The sequence below is a fragment of the Hibiscus syriacus genome, unplaced genomic scaffold (genome assembly GCF_006381635.1).
Source record: "Hibiscus syriacus cultivar Baekdansim isolate YM2019G1 unplaced genomic scaffold, ASM638163v2 tig00117012_pilon, whole genome shotgun sequence".
NCBI lineage: Eukaryota > Viridiplantae > Streptophyta > Magnoliopsida > Malvales > Malvaceae > Hibiscus > Hibiscus syriacus.
In genome coordinates this window covers 3077061-3093064 of record NW_024063524.1, presented here as the reverse complement: position 1 = coordinate 3093064, position 16004 = coordinate 3077061, and the positions used below count along the sequence as shown (strand labels likewise).

Genomic DNA, 16004 nt, shown 5'->3' with positions numbered 1-16004 from the left:
TCTCCTTAAGGTTAACACAAAACGGATGATCATCTCCTTCACAATCAATGGTGGATGTAAGGTTTTTTTAGAGTGGGTTTGTGCTCTTTTTAAAATTCAAATTTTATATTAATTGTTCATTTTATTATTATTATAAATCTTAAAATTTTACTTGTGTTCATCTCATTTGAAAACATTTTATTGTTTATATGTGTGTTCACTGTAAAACATATTTATAGGTTAATTATACACCTATAAAAAAATGTTAAAACTCAATTAATTATGTTTTTCCCCTTATCGAAAGAAGGATGACAGAGATTGATAGGCTGAAAAATGTGAAAATGAAAGAGAAAAGAGATAGCTGATGTTAAGCGGCGAAAAAGATGATGCTTTGAATATCAAGTGAACAACGTCCTGCTTTATATAGGCTAAAGGTAGCTCCATTGACTTTAAAAATAGGAGAATATAAAAAATAACATTTCAAGACTTATTATTTTATGAAAATTTTGAACAGGCGAACTCAAAAAAGAAAACGTAATATATGGCATGTGTGAACACAGATATAGTTAGATGGACAACACATGCATGTGTTAAGTCAAAGCTTTAGTCGCACCATTCAATATAATTACTAAATAAATTATTATATAAAAATTTAAAATAAATTATTATATAAAATTTAAAATAAAAAATACTCAACAAATGTAGGGCACGTTAATTTTGCATTACCCGCAAGAGTAACTTGGGTAAGAAAATGGATACAATGTTAAGATACAAATAATTCCTTATACCCAGTCAGTCTGTACGTGTAATATTCACACTTGCTGTTGGAATTATGTTTGTTTTATATAAGACCGACCGTTTGTGCTCCGGACCATGTGGGTGAACCAGCCACCCCAGTTTCTTGTCCACATCATCTCCTTGTTTTAACCTTGAAAGTTTGTCTACTTCATTGGTTCACGTTTGTTTCTTTTGTCCGTGCTAACACTTGAAATGCTTTGTGCAATCATATTAAGTACATATTAATTTTTCATGTAACAATTATATTTAAAAGGTTTTAGATTTAAAATACAATTATATCATTGACAACGATTTTTCCAGCATATAAGTAAAAAAAACAAGGATCCTAATAAAAAGCTTGAGCATCGTTTTAAGTGATTGTAGTGTTACTTGGTTTTAGCCAAAGCATGAGAAAACTTGGGGCTTTTGAGGCTTTTTGGTCACTGAAATTGGCTTGAGAAAAAAAGACAACTTTGATATGACATTTGTGGATTGCTAACGTCTCCTTTTAAAGGCAGACATTATAAAAAGAAAACATTGGTTATTTTGATTTTAATTAAATTAATGTTATTTGTTTCTTAAAACTGTTCGATTTTTAAAATATATTTTAATTTAAAATTATTCAAATTAATTATTCCGTTCAACTTAAATTAATGAATCAATTTTCGAGTTTGATTCAAAAATATACACAGTCAAATTATAATTAAGAAAACTGTATCAACTATCAAATTATAAATGTTATTTTACTTCACAATAAGTTTATTTGTACTTTAAATATTGAGAGTTTCAGGAGCTTTTTATAATTGCTTTCAATTGGTGGGCACTATGCCATCATCGAGTATTATTGAAGACCAAGGCAATTTTAGATCAACAAAGCAAGTTTTCACTCTTTTAAGAAGTGGGTTCCTGCAAAAATCATTTGAAAGAATTCTTTCGCCTCTTTATTTGGCTAACATTAATTTGGAGAAATGATATAAAAATATAAGTATCTATTTAATAAAAATAAAATTTTATCACTATCCTTTTTATATATATTTATTATGCTTGAAATTTATTACATTTAATAATATATATTAGATAAAATAAAAGTTCATACTATTTACATAAAAGTGCAAATGATCATGTTTATTTGAAGAAGAAAAATTAAAAGTGCACCGAATTTTAAAAGAAGAAAAAAAGTTACAAAGCAACTTATCACTTTGTAATTTGGTGATATTTGAGTTTACCAATAAAGTATAAGTTCAACTACAATATGCATGTATTATACACACCAAATGAAGAAAACCATGGCTTTAAAATGAAGTGATAAACCTCATATGGGAAGCAGCTCATAGAATGCATGTCACTCTTGTTTACCTCGATGAATTTAATATTTATATTAAAATTCAGGATGAAATATATGTTTAATATTTAAATTTAAACAATATTATTATCTATTTAAATTTAGGTATTTAAAGAGTATTGGTTGGAGTAAAACTCTCAGGTCCAATATTATAAATTTACAAGATATTATAATCTGTTTAAATTTAGATATTAAAAGAGTTTTGGTTGGAGTAAAACTCTCAAGTTTAATATTATAAATTTAAAAGATATTATAATATGTTTAAATTTAGATATTAAAAGAATTTTGGTTAGAGCAAAACTCTCAGATTTAATATTTTAAATTTAAAAATGTTATTATTTATTTTTAGATATTAAAAGAGTTTTAGTTGGAGTAAAACTCTCTCAAAATTCCCCTATAAATACTATGCAATCCTCTCAATTTTTCATATCTTAGAATTCAAGAAGTATTCTTCACTTGAAAAATATTTTATCTTTCTTAGAAAATATTCTTTTTCTCCCTTAGTTTTCCGATGATAGTCAAAGACAAGGAAAGTTCGTGATCTCTACTGTTGTACTATTGTAGTCGATCATTAAGTTGTTGTATCCTAGGAGACAGACGACCAAAAGATCTCAAGCACCAAGGAGTGGTCGAAAATTTGTCTTAAGGAAATTGTGTAGTGACAGCCTCAACTTATTCCGATCACAATATCATATATAAAGAGTATTTTATTTCCTTTTGATTCTATTTTATTTATAAAGAATTTGATTCTTTCTTTTACTTTTTCTCAAGTTCCATTATACCATTATATTCTCGGATTGTTACTCTCGGATAACAATCTTAAGACATATTTTTTTCATCTTCTACCTTTCTTGATTGAGATAATTCGGAATTGTGAGAAAACTGAGATAATAAACAAATTTATTTCGAGATTTATCCGGCATACTTAACGGGTTTAATAGAATCTCAAGTAAAATTGTCATAAAAGTAGCGCCGGTTACTAATTTTGTTTCAAAATATTGATTCTGACCGATAGCAATATCTAAAATAAACGAGAATTAAGTTTCTATTTATTGGAATTATTTTTAATTTCAGTTCCATTTCTTCTACAGAAAATGGAGACAGTAGACTCTATCAGTTGACCCAACATGGATGCTAAGATGGTGGTATCGGCTTAGAATTCAAATTTAAATGTGAGTCAATCGGTAGTGGTAATTAACCATAATGAAAAGCCTAAAAAATTATGCGGAGAGAATTTCAAGATGTGGCAACAGAAGATGGCTTTTTATTTGACCACAAGAAACCTTTCAAGGTTCTTGAAGGAAGATCCTCTTGTTCTTAAAGATAGAGAAGATAATGTTATTGCTTTCAACATTATTGAAGCTTGGAAGGATTCAGATTATATATGTCAGAATATAATATTAAACTTTCTTCAATATTCATTATATCTAGTATATGTTGGTTATGAAACATTAAGGAAATTGTGGGAAGCATTGGACCACAAGTACAAAGCTGAATATGCTGAAACTAAAAAGCTTTTAGTTGCCCAGTTCTTGAATTTTACTATGATTGACTCTAAACCAGTAGTAAAATAAGTGGAGGAATTTCAACTATTGATTAATGGAATTCTTGCCGAAAGAATGGCCATAGGTGAATCCTTTTAGGTAGACATCGTTATTGAGAAATTACCTCCTAAATATAGTGACTTCAAGAATTATTTAAAGCACAAGAGGAAGGAAATGACCATAGAAGAATTGATTGTCAGAATTCGAATAGAAGAAAACAACAGGATTACTGCCAAGAAGTTCAACAAATAAGAGGCTAAGGTAAATGTGATGGAAGTTAAGGACTTCAAGAAGGGAAAACAACCCAAAAATAGGTTAAAATGGGATCTAAAGGTGGAATTTCAAGAAGGAGAAATTTCAAGGGAAGTACTTTAACTATGGAAAGAGGGGGCACAAATCCTCTGAATGCAGACATCCAAAGAAAAAGAAAGCTCACGAGGCTAATGACGTGGAAAAAAACATCTAAGGATGTGGAGGATATAGATCTATGTGCTGTGATATTTGAAGTTAATATGGTTGACTCTAATTCAAGAGAATGGTGGCTAGATACTGGAGCTATGCGTCCATTTGTTGCGATAATGATTCATTTTCTGAATTGACACCTTGCAACGATGGGGTTGAAGCTCTACATGGGCAATGTTGCGACTTGTAAAATCAAGGGGAAGAGTATGATAGTCTCAAAGATGACTTCTGGAAAAGGACTCAAGCTGCAGAATGTGTTGTATGTACCTAATATACGGAAAAACCTTGTTTCTGGAACACTCCTAAGTGTTCACGGCTTTATAATAGTTTTTAAATCCCAAAAGATTTTTTTCTAAAGGGGAATATTTGTGGTTAGAAGATATGTATTGAATGATATGTGGAAACTCAATGTTATCTCTATAAAAGCCAAAAGCATGAATAAGAAAATCGTTTCTTCTTCCATTTATATGCTTGAGTTATTTAATTTATGGCACGATAGACTGGGACATGTTAATTATGATACTCTGCAGAGATTAATTAACTTATAGCACATCTATTCGTTTCATATTAATTATAATCATAAATGTGAAATGTGTGTTGAGGCAAAATTAACAAAGTCATCTTTTCAAACCATTTAAAAAAATATTGAACTGCTTGATTTAATTCACAATGATGTCTATGACTTAAAATATGTTCAAACGAGAGGAGGGAATAAATATTTTATTACATTCATTGACGATAACACAAAGTATTTCTATGTATATTTGCTTAAGAGAAAAGATGAAGCTATAGAGAAATTTATACTCTATAAGCAGGAAGTCAAAAACCAACTTAATAAAAGGACTAAGATAGTAAAAAATTATCATGGTGGTAAATATGTTGAACCATTCAGTGAATTTTGTTCACAACATGGACTCATTCTTGAAGTAACACAACCATATTCTACTAAATCAAATGGAGTAACCGATCGAAAAAAATCAGACTCTAAAAGAAATGGTGAATGCCTTGTTAGGCAATTCTGGGTTATCACAAAACATGTGGGGGGAAGCTATCCTTTCAGCTAATTACCTTTTAAATAAGGTACCCCTAAATAAAAAATATAAGACACCATAAGAATTATGGAAATGTTGAAAACCTTTCTACAAACATTTGAAAATGTGGGGGGTCTTGCCAAGGTAATGGCCTTATTACTGAAGGAAATGAAAATATGTCCTAAAACTGTGGATTTTATTTCCATAGGCTATGCAGAATATAGCAATGCATATTGATTTCTTGTGCTTGAATAAAATAATCATGACATTCACAAGAATAAGATAATGAAATCAAAGAATGCATCATTCTTTGAAAATATTTTTCCTTATAAATCTAAGGAGGTTGATCAAAGTTCAATAAAATGAACCTTAGATACTAATAATAAGGATAGTCCAGATGATCAACAAAAGGATGAACTGAGATATAGCCAAGAATGAGTAAATAGGCAAGGGTTGGAAAATCTTTTGGGCCAAACTTCTCAACCTTTATGTTGGAGGTTGAACCTCAAACGTATAGTGAAACTATACAATCCTTTGAAGGCAACTTATGGAAGGAATCCATTAAGAGCGAAATAAATTTCATCATGTAGAACCGTACGTGGAAACCACTAAATTCTAAATGGATTTTCAAACGAAAAATGAAAACAGATGGAACAATCGATAAGTACAAGACTAGATTGGTAATAAAAGGATACCAGCAAAATGAATGTGTTGACTACTTTGATACATACTCTCATGTATCAAGAATAACATCCATAAGAATGATACTCGCAATTGCCTCTTTGTGAAATCTAAAAGAACATCAAATGGATGTTAAAACAGCTTTCTTGAATGAGGACCTTGACGAAGAAATTTACATGGAACAACCTGAGGGTCATGTAGTTCTAGGTCAAGAAATGAAAGTATGTAGGTTGGTGAAGTCTTTGTATGGGCTTAAACAAACTCCAAAATAATGGCATGAGAAGTTTGATAGTGTCATGCTGACAAACGACTTTAAGATAAATGAGTGTGATAAATGTGTATATGTTAAAACTACAAACATGGGATATGTGATTATATGTTTATATGTTGATGACATACTCATTGTTGAGAGTAACAATGAAATGGTAAAACGTACCAAAGACATGTTAAATTCGAGATTTGACATGAAAAATATAGGATTAGCCGATACGATTCTCAGCATCCAAATTAAAAAGGTCATTTGAAGGCCTTTTTCTAACACATTCACATTATGTGGAGAAGATCCTTGAGAAATTTAACAAGGATGATTTTGTTATTATCATAACTCCAATAGACTCATTTGTACATTTGTCCAAAAATCAAGGTGAAAATGTTTATCAGGTGGAATATACAAGGGTCATAGGTAGCTTAATGTATCTCATTAGCTATACGAGACAAGATATCGCTTTTATTGTGAGCATTCTAAGTAGATTCACGACCAATTCAAGTGAAAATCACTAGAAAGTAATAAAAAATATACTGAGATATCTTAGATATACTCGAGATTACGGGTTGCATTATTCCAAAGTTCTGCAGTCTTAAAAGGATACTCTGATGCTTGTTGGATATATGGTATTCAAGATACCCAAGGTACAAGTGCATATATATTCACTTGACGAGGATGAGTTGTATCTAGGAAATCCTCAAGAAAACGATTATAACTAGATCCACAATGGAATTTGAGTTTGTAGCTCTAGATAAATCTGGAGAAGAAGCAGATTGGCTTCAAAACTTTCTTGAGGATATTTCAGAATGGGCAAAACATGTGCCCACATTATGTATATATTGTGGCAACCAAGCAAAATTTGCTAGAGCACATAATTTTATGTATAATGGTAAATCGAGACATATGCGTCGTCAATAAACATCATTAGGCAACTGATCTCAAATGTAGTTATCTCTATTAATTATGTAAAATCAAAAGATAACATCGCGAATTCGCTAACTAAAGGGTTAAATAAAGATCAAGTTGAGAAAACATCTAAAGGAATGAGACTAAAGCCCATGAAATTTAAAGGCGTTATGTGAAGGAAAACCCTACCTTGTTGACTAAAGATCTCAAGATCTAGGTTCAAATGAACAACCTAATTGCATAAAGAGTTTACGGTCATTGTAGGGGTTTCTTATCCCAAGTTTGTTCCTATGATGTATACAATGATCAAAGTGGTATAGGCTAAGCTAGGCTTTTAATGACCATTGTGTGCCACGGTGAGCCAAACAACATAAGTCACCTATGTGAGAGTGAAGCGGGGCCGCTTCAAGGAGACTATCGAGCATAGTTCTCTCAAACTCTTACAAAACTAGGCGATGTCCATGGCTTTTGGGACATGCCCATGAGAAATAATTTTTTGTTAGATGGGTAGTTATGTGAAGTATGACATTGTTTACACACACGACAAAACAATTCAAGGAAATCGCCTCTACTGTTTAACCAGTAAAGTAAACATACTTTCACAAGGGAAGGTTCAAAGAAGGAAACCTACCTATCCTATGCAATTATCGATCGTAAGGCTATCACTACATCGAATCAAAATGTTTTTTTATTAATCATCAATTTCATTCATGCGGGGAATTGTTTGAAAATGGTGAATTAAATCGATAGATTTATTTATATTAAATTCAAGAGGAAATATATGTTTAATATTTAAATTTAAATAATATTATTATCTATTTATATTTAGATATTAAAAGAGTTTTTGTTGGAGTAAAACTCTCAGGTTTAATATTATAAATTTAAAAGATATTATAATATGTTTAAATTTAGATATTAAAAGAGTTTTGGTTAGAGTAAAACTCTCAGATTTAATATTTTAAATTTAAAAGATATTATTATATATTTTTAGATATTAAAAGAGTTTTAGTAGGAGTAAAACTCTCTAGAAATTTCATATAAATATTGAGCAATCCTCTCAGTTTTTCATATCTCAAAATTCAAGAAGTATTCTTCACTTGAAAAATATTTTTTCTCCTTAGAAAATATTATTTTTCTCCCTTAGTTTTTCGGTGATAGTCAAAGGCAAAGAAAATTCATGATCTCTAATGATGTACTATTGTAGTTAATCATTAAGTTGTTGTATCATGGGAGACAGACGATCAAAAGATATCGAGCACCAATGAGTGGCCAAAAATTTGTCTTAAGGAAACTGTGTAGTGACATGCCTCAACTAATTCGATCACAAGATCAAATATAAAGAGTATTTTTTTCCTTTTGATTCTCTTTTATTTATAAAGAATTTGATTCTTTCTTTTACTTTTTTTTTAGATTCATTATTATCTCGGATTGTTACTCTAAGATAACAATGCTACTCAACAAAGCTTAAGTTTGGAACACGACCAACAACTACCTAACTTTGTATCATTTTCTTTAATTGAAACATTTCTTATTTTAGCATAACATTAACATATAATAAATAACTGAAGAGATAAAGATACTATGATGCTAATATAACATAATTAGTTTATAATTATTATTGGTACATATTTTGATAGGGATTTGAATACTCTTAAATTCCAGGAAGGTAAATGCAAGTTAACAGACGTTAAAATTTGTATTTTTAAAAGTAGTCGATGACCATGAAAAAGAAAACTTTACAGTAATAAAGAAGATGAATATTTGTGTTTATGAATAATAATATTTGGGCGTGATGATGTAATTAGTGTGGTATACTAGTCAATTCAAGTTTAAGTATTTGTTGAATTCGACTCAATTAAAAAAATTAAAGTTAAATTTAATTCAATTTGAAAGTTTATGTGTTTAAAATTGTCAAACTCAACTCGAAATTAAAATTAAAAATTAAAACTTAACTTGAGCTTGAAAATAACTTAAACTCAAAATATTATTAGACCTGACTCGATGGAAACTCAACTTAAACTCAAATATGAACATTAAATACATAAAAACATTACATTACATTTAAGAAAACAATGTATAAATGTTAATATTATTAATAACTTAATTTAAAACTTAAAATTTTAATATGTTAATATTTTTTAATTTATTCGTTCATTTTTCGAGTCGGATATTAAATAACTCACTTCAACTTATTATTAAAAATTCAAGTGGACTTAAATTAAAATCTAACATTAAATTTAAATATGAATCAAATTTTAATCAATTACATCTGTCTGGTCTTTATTTACTCCACTAGGTGTAGTGTCCAAGTATGAATATTGGATATTGTAAGCTCAGGTGGGTGTGTCATTGTTGTTGTTAAGGCGTTTCAACGAGAGGCGGTGAGGGCCTTGGGTTTCAGGGGCCAATCCAAGGCTAAGTGCTACACCATTTTGCATTGCAACTTGACCATCCTTCGACTTCATTGGGACTCAAGGCTGTCTTCTTTTTACACCCATTTTTCATGCAACGAGCTTCTCTAATTGGCGCGTCACTAACACTACTCTTTCACTACTTAATTTTGCTCACTATACCGTATTTTCTTCTTTTCTTTTATTTAATGATTTAATTTGTGGATCCTTCATAACTGTTCTTTCATTTTGATAATTTACCAACTTAACTTTTAAACCCTTGATCCCTTGAACGAATATGTTTTAAAATATACTAAAAACAAAATTTTCCAAAAACTACAAAAATGTATGTGTACATAGATACCACTATGCATCTAAACGAACCGAACGCACACGAACGGAGGTATGTTCATGTTCGTTCATTAAGGAATATAGCTTGTTCATGTTCGTTCATTTAAATGATAAACGAACATAAACGAACGAACATAATAAATAAACATAAACGAACAATACAAACACAAAAAACAAACTTATTCAAACACAACAAATGAATGTAAAAAAAGTAAACAACAAGAATATCAACTTAAAATTCATTAATATAACTTGCAACTTTAAAGTTAATTTGTTCGAATACGATAAAAATATACATAGATCATAAATAAGCTATATGAATAATAAGGTGATTTTCCGATAAATCACCCTTTAAATGTTTATTTCTCTGTCAGGCACCGTTCAGACTATATTTCCTTATCTAACACCCGTTGCAGTAGACACGCCCTCGAGTCGCTCTTTAAGCTGATTTGGCACCACGTGGGGTAAGACGCACCCCCTGAAGCGCGCCTTACACTGACATGAATACACGCTGGCTAAATCGCAACCCCTGGGGCACGTCTTACGCCACGTAAGGTAAAGCGTGGCCCCCGGGGCGCGCCTTTACTTTTTTGCATTTTTAAATCGGTGACTTGTCAATTATCAAAAGAAATTATTTCATCAGCATCATTTAATCATTCTTTACGTATATAATAATATTATTCTCTGACATGATTAACACGGCTATAGAAACCTAAAATTAGATTAAAAGTGGCTCCATCAACTCCAACGACGTCAATAAACATGGGTTTTAAGGTGCATTGAACTAGCAACCATATGGGATGCATAAGTCAACCTAAAAACAAATTAAATAAACTTATTATTATTTTGATAGATTGAATGAAAATAAAAATGATTTCAATCGGCATATGTTTTTTTTTTCAAGGTAAACTACATATTTAATTATTTATCTATTCTTCCAACTTAATTAATCATATATAATATTATATTTTAATTCAATTCTACATATTCAATTATATTATTTTTAAATTATATTTATTATTATATTATAATTTAATTTAATTACTTGTCGTTATAACAATAGATAAAACTATTAAGATGATGAATTTTTTTATTTTTCAATGTCACAATTAATCTTTTAACAATATATGATTAAAACAGTACCAAAAATAACATTATATATGATATAAAAAGAATAATTATGCGATCAAAATAAAACTACAATAATAGATCAACTACTAAATAAATAATTTATTTTTAGCCAGATTTCGTAATAAGCTCTACAAGTTGTAAAAACTCAGGAATTTTATTTACCTCTCTTTACGCTTTTCTAAAAATTTCTGTAAAGATTTTCTGCGAGCAATTGGAAGATCTGGCGGGCTGAGATATCTGTCACCATCTGACATAGATGTAACCCATGTTTTGGTATTGAGATTGGCGGGTTCATAAATGATACTGATGAAATAATTTTGATATAGACAAGTTACTGATTTAAAAATGCAAAAAGCAAAGGTGCCTCGGGGGCTGCGCTTTACCTTACGTGGCGTAAGACGTGGCCCAAGGGCCGCGCTTTAGCCAGCGTATATTCATGTTAGTGTAAGGCGCGCTTCAGGGGCGCGCTCCTTAGTCCACGTGGCGTCAAATCAAAGTAAAACGCAATTTCAGGAGTGCCTTACTGCAAAGAGTGTTAGATCAAAAAATATAATTTGAACGATGCTGATAGGTAAATAAACATTTAAAGGGTGATTTATTAGGAAAATCACTTAATAATAAAGGGTGCTAAAATAATAATAATTTACTACTAAAAGGAAATAATAAAAAAATGAAATGAAAGAAGCAATAAGAGTCACGCCACGCGCTGCTGATTGGGGTAACTAAGGAATGATTTTTGTGCGAGTCACGTGATTCATTCTCTCACAACCTTTCTTCCCCAAATCCCCCAAACAATTACAACAAATTCAGGCTCAATTAATACATCAAAAGCTTCAATTTTTCAAATCAATTCAAAATCTTTTAGACAAAACCAAAAATGCCAAAAACAAAGTTGAAATCTTTGCTTCATCTCTTCGTCTTATTCTGGGTTTTCTTAACATGTTTTTCTAGGCCTATAACCTATCCTCCACAGACCAACTTACTCTTCCCTTTCGACGCCGTTTCGATCCTCTCCTTCAAATCAAAGGCCGACCTCGACAACAAGCTGCTTTACGCCCTCAACGAGCGCTTCGACTACTGCCAATGGCGCGGCGTCAAATGTGCACAAGGCCGTGTCGTCCGCTACACCCTCCAAAATTCCGGCCTACGTGGTGTTTTTCCCGCCAACTCCCTCTCCCTGCTCGACCAGCTTCGGGTCCTCAGCCTCCATAACAACTCCCTCTCCGGTCCGGTCCCCGACTTGTCCTCTCTTTACAACCTTAAATCCTTGTTTTTGGACCGTAACAATTTCTCTGGGACTTTCCCACCTTCTATCTTGTTTCTTCACAGGATAACCACCCTCGATCTTTCTCACAACGGTTTAACCGGTCCCATTCCGGCTAACTTAACCGCCTTGGAACGGTTAAATATCCTTCGACTCGAGTGGAACCGGTTTAATGGCTCAGTCCCGCCTTTAAACCAATCTTTTCTACTCACTTTCAACGTTTCAGGCAATAATCTAACTGGTAAAATACCAGTCACGCCGACTTTATCCAAGTTCAACTCGACGGCGTTCTCGTTAAACCCTGATTTATGCGGTGAGATTATCAACAAAGCCTGCAGTACTTCACGTGCTCCGTTTTTCGGTTCTCCTTCAGCATCTGGTCCGCTAGGACGAAGGGCGGAAACCCAAAGCGGCGGCGCGGTTGTTCTTCAATCGCCGTCTTCGCCGAAGAAGCACCGGAGAACTGGGATGGTCCTTGGGTTGACTATCGGCATTGCTTTGATATTGTTTTCAGTCTTGTTAGCTTTTTCCGTGTTTAGAAAACAAAGAGCACACTCACAAGAAACAAAGCCGACAACGGCAGCTTCATTGAAGTAACGAACTCAAACCCAGGAAACTCAAGTGCCCGAGTGGAAGAAGCTTCGCAAAGGAAAATAGTAATACCAGAGATTCAAAAGCTGAAAAAGAGTGGGAGTTTAGTTTTCGTCGGCGGTGAAGTTGAAGGCTATAGCTTAGAGCAGTTAATGAGAGCTTCGGCTGAGTTATTAGGGAGGGGAACGATGGGGACCACTTACAAGGCTGTGGTTGATCGGCAGTTGATTTTGACGGTGAAGAGATTGGACGCGAGCAAATCTGCGGCAACCACCGGTGAGGATTTTGAGCAGCATATGGATGCTGTCGGAGAACTGATACATCCAAATTTGGTGCCGCTTAGAGCTTATTTTCAAGCCAAAGGAGAAAGGCTTGTGATTTATGATTATCAACCCAATGGAAGCGTTTTCAATCTCGTTCATGGTATGAATTTAATTGTTTCCCTTCTTTTTCAAGTTATTGGTTCTGGGTTTACTAGGTGCCAGTGAGTTAATGGCCGAGTTTCACATTATAGTTAGGGTTAGAATGGGATAAAACCTAAAACGTAAAAGATGAACAAAAATGGGGCCTATGTTTCCAACTTTTTTAATTATTGGTGGGATAATATTCCCATTGGATTCTGGACGACTTAAGCTAAAGTTATTGCGAAAAAGTAATGAGAAAATTTTGGCAGCTTTTAGAACATTATTGTCTTCAACCCACGATTACTTTTCAATCGAAATTCTGGGATTTCAGTTCATCCTTGTAGATTTCACTTTCAGTTATGAGATTCTTGAAATAATTTTAGATCAAATTCATTGCCAACTTATGTACAGGTTCAAGATCAACGAGGGCAAAGCCTCTTCATTGGACATCATGTTTAAAAATAGCAGAAGATGTTGCACAGGGCCTGGCTTACATCCACCAAGCGTCGAGGCTTGTCCATGGCAACTGAAATCCACCAACGTCCTCCTCGGGGCTGATTTCGAAGCTTGTCTTACCGACTACTGCCTTGCCGTCCTTGCAGACTCTCCTACTGAAGATCCCGACTTTGCAGCCTATAAAGCCCCGAGGTTCGGAAATCCAACAGCAGACTCACTCCCAAGTCTGACGTTTATGCTTTTGGTGTCCTCCTGCTTGAGCTATTGACCGGTAAGCATCCGTCGCAACATCCGGTACTTGTGCCCCATGACCTGCTGGAATGGGTCAGAACAACTCGAGAAGATGACGTCGGGGAAAACCACAGGCTCGGAATGCTAACCGAAGTTGCTAGTGTTTGTAGCTTGACCTCACCGGAGCAGAGGCCAGCGATGTGGCAAGTGTGAAGATGATACAAGAGATCAAGGAGAGAGCAATGATGTAAGAAACACATTGGAATGTCGTTGTGTGGTGTCGAAGCTTTTGTATATGACGATTTGGTGCATCTATTACCTATTATACGTGAGATAAGAGATCATACGATGTTTATGGAGGTCTTTATTAGCAATTTTCTCATCAGCGTTTTGTTTTAACTCTCAATGCCACTCACTCTTGCTACTGAAATGCAATGTGTGAAATATGAAAAGCAACACTGAGAGCATTCCTTAGGATTAGATACGATTATTTGGTATTATTTTTACTCACCATTCTATTTCACATGGGTGAACAAAGACTCGAAAAATAATTTTCTTTTTCAATTTCAAGTTATTCGAGTCAACTCGAATTATCAATTCGGTTATCGAGTTCGAGTCGAGTTGAAATTTTGGAATTTCAAGTTACTTGAAATTCCAAAATTTGATTAAGTATTTTGGCAGTTTTACGATTTAGTCTGTGATTATTATTTCTTCAATTCCTCGTTCATTTTAAGTCTTTTTTTATCAAATTTGAACATGTTCCTAAACATTCGCAGAATACATATGTACTTTTAATTCATCTTTTTCATAACAATTTTTTTATTTTTCAATTAAGTCCTCAATTTTTTCATAATTTCTTATTTCTTCGATTAATCCTATATTTTAAGTTCGTTTTTTATCAAATTTGAATCACATGCTCATATACCACAATAGAATACTTATGTAACTTTAATTCTTACTTTTTTATTAAAATGTACTCTATTCTCTTTATTTAGTCTCTTAACTTTGCATTTTACTCAATTGGGTCTTTTGGCTACAATTGTTTGCAAATTCTTTTTTCCCATCAATTCATTGACTCCTTCATATTACAGCATAACAATTCGAGATGCTAAAACAGAAGGAAAATCTTATTTAAATAATTGATTTACACAAGTCTTGATAACATTTAATTCCACGGCAGGATCTTATAGCAAAATTTGTGTACATGAAACAATAATAAAATAAAAGGAATATAGAATGAACGATTGGAATCGGGTTAAGGCCTGTAGCGTCGTGGTTTCCTTAAGACAGATTTTCGGCCACTCCTATGGTGCTTGAGATCATTGATCGTCTGTCTCCCAAGATACAACAACTAAATGATCATCTACAGTTGCATTGTTGTAGAGATCACAAACTATTCCTTGTCTTTTTCTATCACCAAAAAACTAGACAATTTGAATTGTGTTTAACCTAGTAGGTTTACACGGTATTTATAGGGATTTCACATTGTAAACAATTGAGAATTTTTGACCTAATGAAACATTAATGAGAATCGAGAAATCAAGCAATTTCCAAAATTATTATTTTGATTAAAGGAACCTTCTAATATTTATCCTTTTAATTGTAATTTTTTTAAAAGTATATGCTCTATTTGAGGAAAATATTTCACAGTTGGGTTAAAATATCCCCAAGCCCACAAAGAGCCTCACCGGTTCGGACATTAACGTTACCCACATCGTGCACATCTACGCATGTACAAACCAACAATTGGTTCCACATTTTTCTTAGCAACGTTTGGATCAATTTCTCATTCAAAGCTTTAAAATTATCAATTTTTTCAAACAATCCCCCACATGAATGAAATTGATCATTTTATCAAAACCATTTTGACTCGATGTGGTGAACTCTATGATCGATAATTGAATAGGATAGGTAGATCCTCTTTTGAACCTTCCCTTGTGATATTATATTTACTTTATTGGCTAACCAGTAAATGTGATGTCCTTGAACTGTTCTTTCATTTGTGTAAACGATGATATACTTCACACAACTATCCCTCTAATATTATTTGGTTCTGTAAGAGTTTGAAAAAATTATCCCCAATAGTCTCTTTGAAGTGACCTCACTTCACTCTCACATAGGTGACTTATATTGCTCGACTCATCAAATCACACAATGGTTATTAAAAGCTTCTTGTAGTCTACACCAATTTGATCATTG

At 32.7% G+C, this 16004-nt stretch overlaps 1 pseudogene; it reads left to right on the top strand.

The window, feature by feature from the left end:
* Positions 1-11676: 11676 nt before the first annotated feature.
* LOC120195432 lies at positions 11677-14211 on the top strand (annotated as a pseudogene).
* The last annotated feature ends 1793 nt before the right edge of the window (positions 14212-16004 follow it).